This window comes from Pseudopodoces humilis, chromosome 5, assembly GCF_049639895.1.
Source record: "Pseudopodoces humilis isolate 2021_Gansu_Grassland_sample_001 chromosome 5, ASM4963989v1, whole genome shotgun sequence".
NCBI classification, from domain to species: domain Eukaryota; kingdom Metazoa; phylum Chordata; class Aves; order Passeriformes; family Paridae; genus Pseudopodoces; species Pseudopodoces humilis.
In genome coordinates, this window is record NC_142204.1 from 61,722,826 (window position 1) to 61,737,260 (window position 14,435).

Sequence of the window (14,435 nt, forward strand, 5' to 3'; positions counted from 1 at the left end):
TTCCCTTAATGCAAAGTTCTCTTTTTCCTATCCTCTGTGCTATTTAAGGTTACTTAGTAGATATAACACATTCGCAAAATCTTCTAAAGCTACATGTATTATTTCCTGAAATTCTTAAAATGGTTAATCTTGAAAAACAGTGTAACATTTTTAATGATACTACAGTGTTGATGCATCCCATTTCAAAATTTGGGTGAAATGAATTTAAACTTAGCCTCAGTTTTTATCCTTTTACTCAAGTTCTTCAAAACCATTAGATGGATAGATAATACCAGGGAAAATTATTTTTGAAACTAAAAGTTTTGTGTGTATATATATGTATATAGATATATATATTAGGAAGTTTCCCCTTTCCCTGCAGTTTTTAACTGAACACAGTTGTGACTCCAGGCTCTATCTGACCATAACTTTATTTCCTTACCTAGTAGATTCTAGAAAACATTCTCAAAGCAATGAAGTGAAGCCAGGAGCCTATTCCCTAGAAAATCTGGTTGTTGTCCACCTCTTACACAGCTCTTCAGTAGCACAGCATCAACGGGAGTTTCACAGGAATAAAGGACACGTAAAAGGCTCGATGTGTCTGGCAGAAGAAAAGAAATGTAATGCCTGCTGTTGCTGCTCTGTCAGACCAGTTTTGCTGGACATCCCACACTAAATAAATTTCTCTGTCAATCCCCCAGCCTAGCTGCCTCAGGACGTAAAAAGGGGAAGCATTTTCCTGGAGTGTGCTGAGACTGAAGCAAAAAGCATCTCATGTACTTCAAAGACCTCCATGTCACTCTCACCCAGGGCTGATCCCTGCTGATCCCTTCAGATCCACCTGGGTAGACAAGGGTGTCAGAAGGAAAATCCATCTCATTTAGCATAAATGCTAAAGGTGGGGTGAAACACTCTTTGGAGGTGTCTACAGATACAGAGTCTCTGGTGTCCAGCCCTGGATTTCAATACCCCACTTTTCCATTGCTAAGTTGGGCCAGCTGGTTTAGTTTCTGTGGAGTAATTAAATTCAGCTAATTAAATGGAGCTGCTGTTACCATGCATTCCTAAAGCCTTCTTTTCAGAAACAAGATGATTGTATTAACTCTCTTTCTGGCTCTTTTAGTACAGATTTAGTCCATTTTACTGATGAATAAAATTACGCAAATAATCATCTTAAGGGATCAAGCATAAAGAAGGTAAATAAAAATTGCCACACGTTCCTTCTCAAGATCTTTTGATTCTGAAGTCACTTTTCTGATTTTGAGATATTGATGAAAGACTCAGAAAGCTTATTCCAGAAAATCAAATTAAAACTGCTTGTGTGAACCTGAAGAACAATCTCATAACACTGAGTGTTAAAATGGACGATTAATTTTAATCTCCATAAATGCAAAGAAATGCAGAAAGCGAAAAAAGAATGCTAACTGTGCATACACACATACGTAATGATGGGCTCTAAAGTAGGTATTAACGCATACAGAAAAGATCTTCAAGACACCAGCTTAAGCCCATGGGTAGTCAAAAAGAAAACATAATGTCAGCAATGTCAGGAAAGGAACTGAAGCTAAAACAGGGAACATCATTATGCCATCAAAAGTGCAATTATACCCTGAGTTCTGTGTGTAGTTCTGGTCATTCAACCAAAAAACAGGTAGCAGAACCTGCAGAGGTGCTGGGGGGGGTTAGATAATGCTGCCAGAGATTTGGAAGACCTCATTTGCCAATGTGAGATTTTGTGGTCTAGGGTTCTCCTGCTGAAGAAATATCACATAAAGGGATATGATAATGTACATGAAACCTTTCCCAGAGGGTGGAAAAGTTTAAATGGCTCTTAAAAGGAATTAGACACATTTAAAAGGACAGTTAGAGCACAGTGATCCTGAGACCATCACCAGCTCAAAGATTCTGTAACATAGTGAAAGATAAAAGTAGGAAGGTGCAAGAGGAGATTATGCCTGCTTTGTTTCTTGTAGCCTTTTCTCAACCATTTGCTCCAAGCAGTACTTAGAGACAGGATACACGTTAGACAGAGAGCTATTCTGAGACAGTAAAACAGATTTTGTGCTCTTATTATGCTGTCCTCACTACGTGTAAAGTAGGAGTTTATCTTTATTCAGCATAAGATTCAACTTTCCTTCAGCTACAGAATCACAATAAAAGACTCCAGAATTCTGTTTCTAAATCTAACAAGCTAATATAAACAAATAGCCCTAATTCACTTAATAATGTATTATTTTTTAAAACAACATAAATGGTTGCTAAAATGGAAAGAAAACTATGTTTAATTTATTCAGGAATAAAAATTGCTTTCAAAGAATGTGTGTCTAGTTTTTCTGGTCAGATACCACACATAAGTTTAGACCAAAAAGAGTTCTACAGCTCCTAATCCAGATATTTATCAAAACTTTTTGTAGGACTATACTTTCCCTGACCAGATTTCATGAAAAAACCAGCACTGAATATGCTTGAAAGAAATGCAATATATAGAGCTGCTTTTAGACAGCCCTAGTGCATTACTCTGGTGCTGAAAGTTTGAGGGAGTTGATTTCCTGTATCTTCCAAAAAAAAAATTATATTGAAACAATTTACATAGAAAAAAATACAACTTAAAACTATGTTAAAGCCCAATACAAAAACAACATTCTATAAAATTCAAGTTGAGATAGGAATACATAATTTTAGTTTTAACAATAGCAAGGTATTTCTCATCTCTCATCAAGGACTCTCATCACAGCATGACAAAAATCCCCATTGTATGAATGAAGCAGCCTAGGAACACCTGATCACAGTTATCCTTTTAGTTTAACTTCTTTGATGAGCAATTCCCAAAGGCAATGTTTAAAGTTAGTGCAGAAAATATATCTCTGGCATTAAACTCAAAGACTTACAGTGTTGGAAATACATTACACAGAAGGAGAAATTCCAAGCAGAAATCCAAAGTTCTTTCAACCAGTTTAAAGCTTATCTTGCTTTGCTTGGTGTGTATGAATATATGCAAAGCTGAAATAGAATTTGGCTACACATAATGTTTGAAAAATAAAAGCTGTGGCTCAGTTCTCAGAAGGATCAAATTCATGGCAGCATTACTTCAACCTCAAATTCAAGTCTCTTTGAAATCTCAGCTGATGGGCACTGAGTCATGTGAAAGGCAATGTACAACAGTGAAGCTGAAGGGCAATATTCCCAGTTCAAACATCTCTCAGTTGCACGTGATACTAATGAATATCAATATTCCTCTTATCTTATACAGCTCCCTACAGCAACATCAGTGGGAGATCTGCATACATAAGGAGAGCAACGTAGCAAAACACAGAACCTGCAGCTCAGAAGTTACGGTGATTAGAGTGGTAGAAACAGCTAGATTAGGTCAATAGGATGAGATGAGCATGCTCTCACTATTGCCTTAAAGTTTAAATATTAAATGAACCACAGTAAATAAATAACAGTAAATGCACTCTGAAGTATGTGCAAATTCACTGCCTCTGTGTAACACTGCACATGCAACAGGAACATATAGCACAATTAACCTTCCTGGGAACACAAGTTTTATTTTGCAAAGAAGGACATTATATAAATATAAGCTCCACCTTTCCACCAGGCAAACATTTAAAAGGTTTTCTTTTTGAGGTTTCAAAGCCTTCTCTATTTTTAACAACAATGTCTAACTTAATTACTGTGGCAATAATGGGGAACGTTTACTATCCCAGAAAAGGAATAAGAATCTGCCATTATATCTCTTTCTTAGATTGAGAACTATGTAACAAAAAATACCCTGACACACTAAGTATTCTAGCTGGGCTCTCTATCAATCTGGTCATTACTAAAGATTATTCCAAGGAGAGAAAATTTATTACACTTTTTGAACTCCAAGATCAAATGAAGGAATCATGATCAGATCAGAATCTCAGAAATGATGGTTGGCAAAGAAGTGTGGGGGGGTGAGGGTGGCATTAATTTTAGTTTTGTGAGTGTCCCAGTAATCATGGGAACACTCATGCAATTTGCCCATCAGTCCTAAATTGACAGTGACCACAGCCACAGTCATTCAAAAACAATTAGAAGTGAGAGAAGGAAAGTGTATCACAAAGGCACAAACAATCCAGAATAACCACTGCTGGCACACACATTTTAAATGGGGATTTCACTGCCACAAGAATGCACATTGTTCTCTCTGGAAAGAATATTCATGAGGATGTAATTACAATATTTGGTGTTGCATAAACAAAATCTCAAAAAGCACACTCCTCATCTGAATAGGGAGCCCTTCAAGTCAATCAATGACGGAAGCTTACACTGAGAAAAAGGCAAATCCTCCTTATAGATATATAATCTTTCCGCCTAATCCAAAGTTCTTCAACAGAAGCCGTTCAGTGGATTCTGAAGAAGTCCCCTATCACCTTTCACTAGCTAAGTGTTTGTTTGGCCTTCTCTAAACAAAAAATAAATCAGCAGGGCTCTTTCAATATTAATCTAAAAAAATTAGCAACAAGAGGATTTTCTGCCTTCTCTTGTAGTAGTGTCACTTATTAACTTACTTGAGCTTAAGTAAGAGATTAAAGTTTGTTTAATATTCTTTATCCATAACAATTTATTCTAATTTTGCTTTCGCCTACCTAGTGATAATGCAGGTAGAAAAAATTCTTCATTTCTTTACTAAGGCAAATGTTCCTTAACCTCAGAACTGTATTTCTTGCAGGATTAATATTAGGGGGAGAAATATTATTTGCCTTTATTCCTTGATAGACCAAATTCTACTTTTTAAACCATGTATTAGATTCAGTTATTGAAACAATATAGAATTTAAGCTGGGCATTATGAAATTTTAATGAAATACCATTTACTGAAATAGATCTAAGACTATATTCTTCTATGCAGCATTACCTGTTCAATTTATTTAAAGAAATTTACATGTTAATAAATGTCTTCTAGTTGCAATCAGGAATTTTATAAACAAAAATTGTTGTGCAAATTCCAGCAATCAGTATAGAAAGCAATACTGTTATACCTGCCATGATCTTTTCACTAGACCAACAGAAGTCCAAAACTACAATTTAACTTTTCAAAAATTAACACCCATGTTTAATGAATACTCTAAACTACTCAGGAGATGCTAAATATGACAGCATAAGACCAGACAGTATAGGAAAGAGTGAGAACAAAAGAATGATGAGACAAAATTAAAACTGATAAAATCCTTCAAGAATTTAAAAAAGAGACAGGAAGGGGACCAATCTCAGAAAGTTCAAAGAATTTTGAAAGTCACCTATGTTGTGAAGAGGTATGTGTTAAACATCATGTGTTTAATAGTTTGGAAGATACACACTCTAAGGTATTTCCATACCATTTTTCACTACTCACCAGAGCAACATTTTATGATTTTGTATATTAATGCAGAACTTGCAAATATAGGCTTATTACTGACTTATGGAGAGACAAAGTAAGCCAAATAGTGGTGGGGACACAAGGGCCAGGCGGAAATACCATACCACAGAAAGTGACCATAGAGAACTGAGGGCTAGAAAATAAGAAAATATCTGTATCTTTGAACAAAGCAGGCCACCAGAAAAAAATGGCAAGTTTAATGAATACTAATGGAGCTACAACTGGCAACAGCCTAATGGTTCCCACTAAACCCACTGAATAAACAGTGATGAGACTGAAAGGTCTACAAAAACATCTGCCCCAAATCACCAATGAGGGCAGTCCTTTCCCACTTCCATAGCTGAAAGAAACTGAATAATTCCTCTTGTCCAGTGGAAGAAAGCAGAGGATCAATTGAAGACAGAAACCCTTTAAATATGAATATCTGAGTAAAACAAAATATATAATAAAATACAACAGTCCCAAAATAGCTAAAACTGACTTTGTCCGCCCTTTGTCCAAGGGTAAAAATTTCTAAAAACATCACCTATGTTGAAGAAAAGATAATGGTCAAGCAAAAGCCACAGCATGGAAAGCATGAGGGCCATCCTGTGAGAGCAGTGGCAGACATAATTATAATTATTATAATAATTGTTTAATTATGAAAGTGATATACACTTATTCCAGACACCTTTTTGAACAGAAAGAACGGGAATTTCAGATGTGGATCAAATGTTTCTATTTCTCTCACTGGAAAAATGGAATGACTGCAATTTTGTTAAAGGAGTGAAAATTGTGTTCCTCTGTAAGGAAAAACCATGCTCCCTCAAGTAAATATTCTGTTATAGAGAAGGTAAACTATGACTTTAAATTCTCTAGGCAAAGATTTTTCTTGTGAAAAGGAAAACTCACAGACTACTTGAAAGAAAATAGATAAGAGAAATCCAGCAGGGATTGAAAGAGGAAAAAGTATTTTAAAAATATAAATCCAACTCTTCTTTTCCCTTTGCTCCCTCCTTCCAAAACAACAAAACTTTTTGACAGAGAAATTCCTGTCCTTCACCGTCATGTCAGAGCTGAAAGATTAAATAAATATTTCTACAATTAAAACATTTCTCAAAGTTTTCAGTCTATTTAAGCAGAAGTACACTGAAACAAAGTCCAATGTCCAGTACATTTAAGTATGCAGACAAAAGAAGTTGTTACCTCTAGAGTGAAGCAGAACAATGTTATCATTGCAGTGTCAGTATAGGAAAGATGTAGGTTATCAGTAGTGATATGTTACCTAGACTAGGTAATTTCTCAGGCAAAACTACTAGTTTGAGCTATTGTTAATAGTTTTGATAGTGAGATATGACTTTTTTCCCCTCATATGAAACTTTTCCCCTTCTTCATGAACCAATAGGAAGAGGATCCAACAGAAGAGCCGGGTGCTTCATCTTTGTAGGGGAAGATCCCTGGGAAACCTCCCAGTCTCAGGAGTTACCAGAATCTGGCCTGCATGGCTACAGAAATATGCACATATTGATGTGTAAGTAAGGCTCATTTGTGTTTGTAGCAAGTGACTACATTCATTTGGAATCATTCTGCATTTCTATGGCCTTTTAATTTTTACAGTTGCATAGACAAAAAGATCCAATGCTTCACCAGAATGTGTAATCAGAAATTATTATTTTGATGAAATATTACACTGTATTCTCTAGAATGTAATTACATATAAAGGTTTGATGTTTAATAGAAACAAATTCTAACATTTCTTGTCAGGATTCCAAAATCCTGCCTGTTTCCCTTATCAGTCCTTTTACTAGGTCTCAGGATTTCCTCACATCCAGAGATACTTTTCCCTCATGTTTCTGTGCTGAAATAATTCTAATGCTTAAAGACATCAAAATCCAAATATCTTTTTATATAGCTAGCAACACATTCTTCACATCTCTGCTTTTTATACTTTCCACCTTTTATAGTCACTTATCCTATTCCAAAGCCTTCTACTACGAATTCTGCAAATGCAGTTCCTCCCTTCCCAACAGCTCTGCAATATCCACCATCCACACACTAAGTGCCTGTGCCTTCCTCCCACTCAGGCAGATACACATCTCAAAAAACTTGAAATGTTACCATGTTTTTTCTCCTCTGTCCCACAGACAGTGATTATCTGCCTCTGGGTCTTTGAGGGTATTAGTCATGAAAGATAGGCTTTTTAAAGCGCTGCATTATCTGTCAAATCTTGAATACAGGATATCTGTGCTCAGACAGGATTTCCCAGTTCTATTTAACAGGGACTCCAGCACTCATTTTCAGGATTTTAGGCTGGAGTCAAAGACCAGGTGTCACAAAAGGAAAATAACTGAGACCTTTTTTAAAGCATACTGCAAAAATAGAAAGAAATGGAAATAAAAAATACAAAGAATTCACTTAATATTAAGACAAAACCCTGAGGTACTTGTATTTGTGAAGCTCAACTGCTAATGGAACAGAAAGGTCTGAATACATATTCCCTTTAATTGTAATGCCTTGTAAGCAAAGAGCAGTCAAGGAATGTTTGAATTAATGATAAATACTCTACCTTTAAAGCTATCTGCAAAATAACAAGTGTTACCAGAGATTTTAGCAAGTCATTGTATTTATTTGGCAGCAATGAACTTCAAAATGATTGCCAGGAAATAGCCAACCACTCTTTGTAACAAGTCAAAATTTCCATCAAAGAACACCAAATTGGTTTTTGGCTACTAAATTTGATAAAATTTCTGACTTTCTTGATGAAATTCAAAATGAGATGATTATGAAGAATAGTTTTTTAAAAGGAGAAGATTGAAATTCCTTTTTCATTAATGATCTCTGTTAAAAACAAGAGCTTTCATAGAAAATCAGAGGGAGGAGGAATAATAAAGCCAAAGGTAGCTGGACATTGTAACGATATAATCCCACAAGCCCCACATTGTTAAGTCTATCACACTTCATTGTCATTTAGAAGTCAGAGACTGAAGCTATGGAGAGAGTAAGATTAAAAACCATGTATGTTGATTTCTACCTATGATTAAACAAGGTGCATATTTCAGAAGGAATTTCATCCTTTTGTTCTTTACTGCATCAAGGCCTTGATCTTTGCATAATGTGGTGGTGTGAATTATTTTCTGTGTGAAAAGACAGGACCACTCCTTTCAGTAATCCTTGTATGAATATTTCAGGCCACCTCTATTCTCACAGCACAGGTTGTTTGTATTTTAGTGGCAAAAGCCAACCTCATGCTGCCAATGAGAATTTTGCTACTTGCTTCAGTGGTGAGTGGAATCCAATTTATAGCTCATTAAAGATGTGAGTTGTTAAAACTCTGGTCCTGTTTCTCCTGATGAGTTTACAAAATCTCCCTCCCTTTATAAATTTCATTACACATTCTAACTGAAAACTACTAAAGCTTAGCCATTTAACTTGGCAGCAAAATGAAAGAGAGATGCTCTCAGAAACTGGATGTGAGTAGCTTCAGCAGCTCCAGCAGGAACTCAAGCTACCATAGCCATTCTGTAGTGGTCGTGTAGCCTTGGACCACCTTTCGTAGCACTGTAGTTTAAACTGTACTGTCATTTGAGCTCCAGCGTGCTGGCCCTGTTTTGGGGTATGTCACCAGTGAATGTGTTTATTTTATTCTGAAATTTTATTATAATTTGAAAAAGTCTTACAAAATAATAGTAAACCTTTATTGCTGTTAGAAAATGCATTATTCACTGTATCTTACACCACTGATGAACATGCTGTATTCCTTACAGGGGGCATTTGTTAGACATGTTATAATACTTTACACATAAAGGGCCATTAGCAAAAATAATATTACATATCTCTATGAACCTTTCCAGCTGTGAATCTCAGTGCACTTTACAAGCAAATAAGCTTCACAGGCACATGAAAGGTGTGTTTACATGACCCTCTTTCATAAAACTCAGAAATTTGATTTGTTTTCATGAAGCAATTAGAATGAAAGCCTGAGGTTTTCCTTAGGAGAGACCATGGGACAAGGTAGTAACTTCCTCAACCTGCATTTAGCAACCTCTAAAACCCTCAGGTTGCTGGAAGCATTGCTGTGGGTTGCCAAAACCTCCAAAGACGGGGATGCTTGCAGGCTGTGTGCTGTGACAGCAGGCAGCTGTGGGATGCCTCTGTGTCCCTGGCATCTCCCCATTTAAATGCACTATCTGTGTGAGTAGTGGGAGCAGTGAGTGCAAGAGAGCCAAGTGCTCACTAAATACTGAAGGAAAATAGAAGGTTTTTTTCTCTACTTTTACTTATTTTCCTTGCAATTACCAACTCTATTTAAGATTAGTGTTAGCACTCTGTAGGGATTTCTGTGGCTGAGACTGTGAGAAGCTGTAATGGTTCTGAAGGCAAAATAATACTTAGTAGTCCATTACAGCTTAAAGGATTTATCTCTGACGCTGATGAGTGTCCTCCAAGGAAGCTTCACTCTCTGCAGGACCTCCCCCAGGGAGATACCAGAATGTTGCCCGGCACACAGCCAGCCAAGGTATGTACACATGGACAGCTGATTGTCTTGAAACTTATCCAAGAATGAAGAATTACTCTTATAAGCTGTGTCACTGAACCAGTTGTCCAGAGAAGTGTCTTGTGAACTCCTAGGAAGAAAATCTAATGAGGTGGCCCTTTTCTTACTTTTATTATCATTATTATGAGTCTGGTGTGGAATGGTGTTTGGGTCAATGAATGCCCAGATGGTGTTGCCAGCATGAAATGCCCTTCCAAAGGTCATAACAGTTCAAGATATTTTGTCATGGTTTAATTAACCCAAAATTGAAAATGCAAGCTTGAGAAAACCATGTTCAATATGCCAAGAAATGACAGAAAAAAAATCATTGTGATCAATATTATTACAAGTAATGCCAGCTCCATTACAAAACTGGTTAAATAATACTTAAAATGGGATTAATAATCTGCAAAAGGGAGTTCTAAGTAAAAACAATTGAATAAAAACCTATTTGTAGGAAAGTATTTACCCTCTACAAGTTGCCATTAGAAGGCATCAGAAAACATAACCAGTATCCATGTAAGATAAAAGTTCACTACATGGCTTCCAGTGAGAAATATGTGTAACAGAATCAAGAAGTAATGCTTTGCCCATAAAACCAGCATGCCTGTGCCCCAAAGCATCTATAAAATGAAAAAATGAAAGGTTGGTACATCTTACTACAGCATATAAGGAATCAGGTAACCAATGATGAATTCTGCAGAAGAGCTGTGTGGGGCAGTGAGAGCATCAAAGGTACCACCTGTGACTGCAGGAATGGGGATACATAACCCAGCCAAATGGGATGGGGTGGGGTTCAGTTCAACATGAAGGCAATGAAATGCAGCAGTCTGTCTGTATACAGGTGTTTACACAGGTGAATCAGGTGTCTGTGTCCTCTAAGTGTCAAAGCTGAGCTGACATTTGCAGTCAATGAAGTATAAAGGCAACTCGGCTCACCCTACACAAACATCTATATTTTGCAGTCAAGTTGGTGGGTGTAGAGGAGATGGAAAGAGAGATGACAGATGAATGCTAGGTGAAATCAAAGTTTTATTTATAGTTGTAGGCCTACTTGTATTTGAAAACTAGGGGATAGGAGAAAGAAGGTTGACATAAAAAGAAGGAGGGTTAAGAGTGATAGACACTATGGCTTAGGATGGATTAGTAATGAAATCAGTGAAATTTTTAGAGGAAATAAGTGAAACTTGACATATCTGATCCCAGGAAATTTCAAGAGCAGTTTAATCCCCAAACTGGAAACAGAAGAAATTGTTGATATTTCTCCAGAATAAAAGTCCCCTAAAATGAATTAAAGAATTTGAAAAAATTAATTGCTTCATTTTTTAATGAAAAATGAACTTTCTAAACCCTCTGATATTTCATGTCATTACAGCTGAGCTGCCTTTCAGTATTAAACTATATTTCTTACTGCCTTATGGGACTTGCCATTCTTCTCCATATTCTTTCCTGAAGAACAGACTCAGTTAGAAGACCACTCACATAATATACCAGCAATCATGCAAAGCCTGTGAATCTGCTACGTTATATGACTTTACAGGAAATTTAGCAATGAGGGAATCTAGCTCACAGATGTAAAGGGGGCAGAACTATAACTTCTCTAGTTACTCTACACATAATAATTGTTTAACCAATTTTGATGTGAAAAAAAATAATTAAAAGTAGTATTTAAATTCGGAAAACCAAATTATTTAGTTTATATTTTCAGCAGGCAGTGAAATGCCAATTATTTCTATTAAGGTCAAGATTTTCTGGAGGAGATCAGAAATGTGTAAAGATTGCAGCTGTTATTGTAGAACTGCCAGCTATTACTTCTTGCTATTATGAAACTCAGATTGGCACCATAAAAACAGAGAAGAAGAGGCAGTTCTTGCTTTAAAGTCCTGCCACCTAAGTAGGTCTGGCAAAGCATAAGTCAAAGTAATTTGCTGAAACTCACACAAAAGTTCCATGACATAGAGACAGAAATGAAGATCAGCACTTAAAATCTCCTGACCTACAAAGGGCTTTAGAGCAGTAGGTGTCATTAAAAAAAACCAGAAAGAGTCTACACCATGCAGGTGAAGAAAGCTTGACTTGGTAGAGATCGTCAATCTCTTGGCAAAAGCATGTGAAAATGTTTCAAGAGGAGGGATGAGCTGGAAGGTTGACTCAGATTTTGTGAAAGGAAATGATCAAGCACGGGGATTTGCAGCTACAGAAGCCAGAGATAATGAAGAAATTATATTTGTCAAAGGAGTATTGAAGAGCAAAAAGTAGAAGAGAGGAAATGCCTGGAGCAGAGGGAGTTCTAGAACAGCCTAGAACATCAGGACTCTGATATTTTACTCTGCTTGGACCTTGTCTGGTGTGGAAACTGCATGCTGGTGGCAGAATGAAGAAGGAGGACTTGGCAGGATTTGCACTGAAAGGAGAATACTAAAGTTGGGTTATTCACAGTGAAAACCTGATAGCAGAATCTGGTAGATGATAAAGACATCATAATGTATCTCAGAGAATCAATATGAGTTTCAGATGTGACAAAATGAATGCCAGTGCAAGAGTTATGCATCTAGTGAGAAAGCATCAAGGTAAGTATCATTTCCTATCTAAACACTGATGTCTTTCTAAAATTTTGTATCTCTGAGTAAAGTGTGCCAGAATAAAACACAAAGTGTAACAGAAAAGGTGTTTGGTATAAAAAATTTACCAAGCCATAGCTGAAATTAATTCTTGAAATCAGATTAAATTTAAACAAAAATTTCAGATCCCTGTGTGCTATAGCAAACTCCTTTGAGTTGGACCTCCATGACAAGGTATAAGCATTTTAAGGCATATAAGTGATTTTTAAGAACTTTTTCCTCTGCAGGTATTGGATTTAAAAAAAAAGACGAATGACAATTTTGAAAAACAGAAGAACCTTAGAAAAGGGAGGATGTTGGAAGAACAATCACTGTAAGAATAGAAAATCCCTCCCTAAAGTCTTTTATGCATCACTCCAAGTACTTTGCATTAATGAGCTGAGCAACCTTAAAAGAACAACATGACCCAGCATACAATAGTGATTCAGTAATCCAGTAGTCAAATAACTATAAAATAATGCTATTTCTTTAATGCACTGATATTCATTTTAAATTGTTTCAGATACTTAGATATTTTTTAATATCTCAGTGCTGTTCTGATATCAGTATACAATAGTTAACAGGAAAAAAAAAAAAAGCAACACATATTTACTCCAAGTACCTCTGAGCAATGTTACTCCACAGATATTGTGCCTGCTTTTTACACTAGCATTTTCTAAGAAGCCAGTTAAGGAATAGATTCATATAAGTAATGTGAGAGATTTAAAAATCTAATCTCCTGTGCCCTTGTTTTGTTTCAGTATCAGACCTCTATTGTAATCACTGTAGAATTTAGTCTGGGAGCTCATGTTGTCCGTGCTAGAATAAGCATCACAAAATCATTCAGACATGTAATTTCTGATGTCAGAAGAGAACGTCAGAATTGCTGCTGAAATAAAGGAGTGATTTTTGGAATATAGCAATCTTTCAAAAGAAAGCCATTTACAAAAAAATCCAACCCAGAAACATTTTTTTTACCAAACCACTGACCCTGCAATTCATATAGCCAGTGACTCCACAGTGACCTCTTAATCAGCCCTTAGTTTCCTTTCTGTTAATAGTATTTACATTAACCAAATGAATGTATTTTGCAAAATTTAAAATAAATCAGATGCAGTACATGAAAACTTATGAATATATTTAAAATACTTAAAAATGCTTTGAATTAAAGCACATAGCATGCATGCATTTAATGCTCTGTATCTCACAACAATAAAATAAGTAGATGTCTTTAGAAATCTTAACAGCTGACTAATTGAACTGACATGGAAGTATAAAACAATGAAAGAAAACCCCCATATCAGAAACAGATCAATTACAACACATTCTTGCCTTGACTTTATTAAATGATATTGATTACTAATAAACTTTACCAGAGAAAAATTAGAAATTGTACTCATATTATTTGTATTATTTCAGATCTCTGAATCTGTCAATATAATCTCTCCTGCACAACAGCTCCAGCTCCTTTAAACATCCTCAGCAGTACGTATGCTTTTAAGTTTTAAAGCATTAGCAATGTAGCACCCCCCGAATCCAGCCTTGAACTCTGACAGACACTGATCTCTTTTCTCCCTCCCACACCCTGTTTTATCAGACACTATTTTGTTTAAATTGGCTACTAAATAGCATAGCACTGTACCTTTAAATACAAATCAAACAATATTCATATTCCCACGGTGCTGCTAGTTTCCCTTATGCATTGAATCGCCTGTAGATTAAAAGCTCAGAATCTGAAAAGGATTCTGTTCTGCAGACCAAAGTTCTCTGTAGGAGATGAGGGAGAGGGTCAGTCCCGGAGTCACACACACAACAGGCAGAAAACACACTTGTGATCCTCAGCTTTGGATAGCATCAGAAAGGGGAATAAAAAGCAGAAACACATGGCACACTGAGAACTGGTATCACTTATGGCTTCTAACCAAAGCAGCAATTAAGCACCTTTCATCATTCCCCCAAAT

At 36.2% G+C, this 14,435-nt stretch overlaps 1 protein-coding gene across 13 annotated transcripts in view; it reads right to left on the reverse strand.

Annotated features, from left to right (window-relative positions):
- Nucleotides 1-14,435, reverse strand: part of MAGI2 (membrane associated guanylate kinase, WW and PDZ domain containing 2) — a 708,943-nt gene that overhangs the window by 209,582 nt on the left and 484,926 nt on the right. The window lies entirely within an intron of this gene.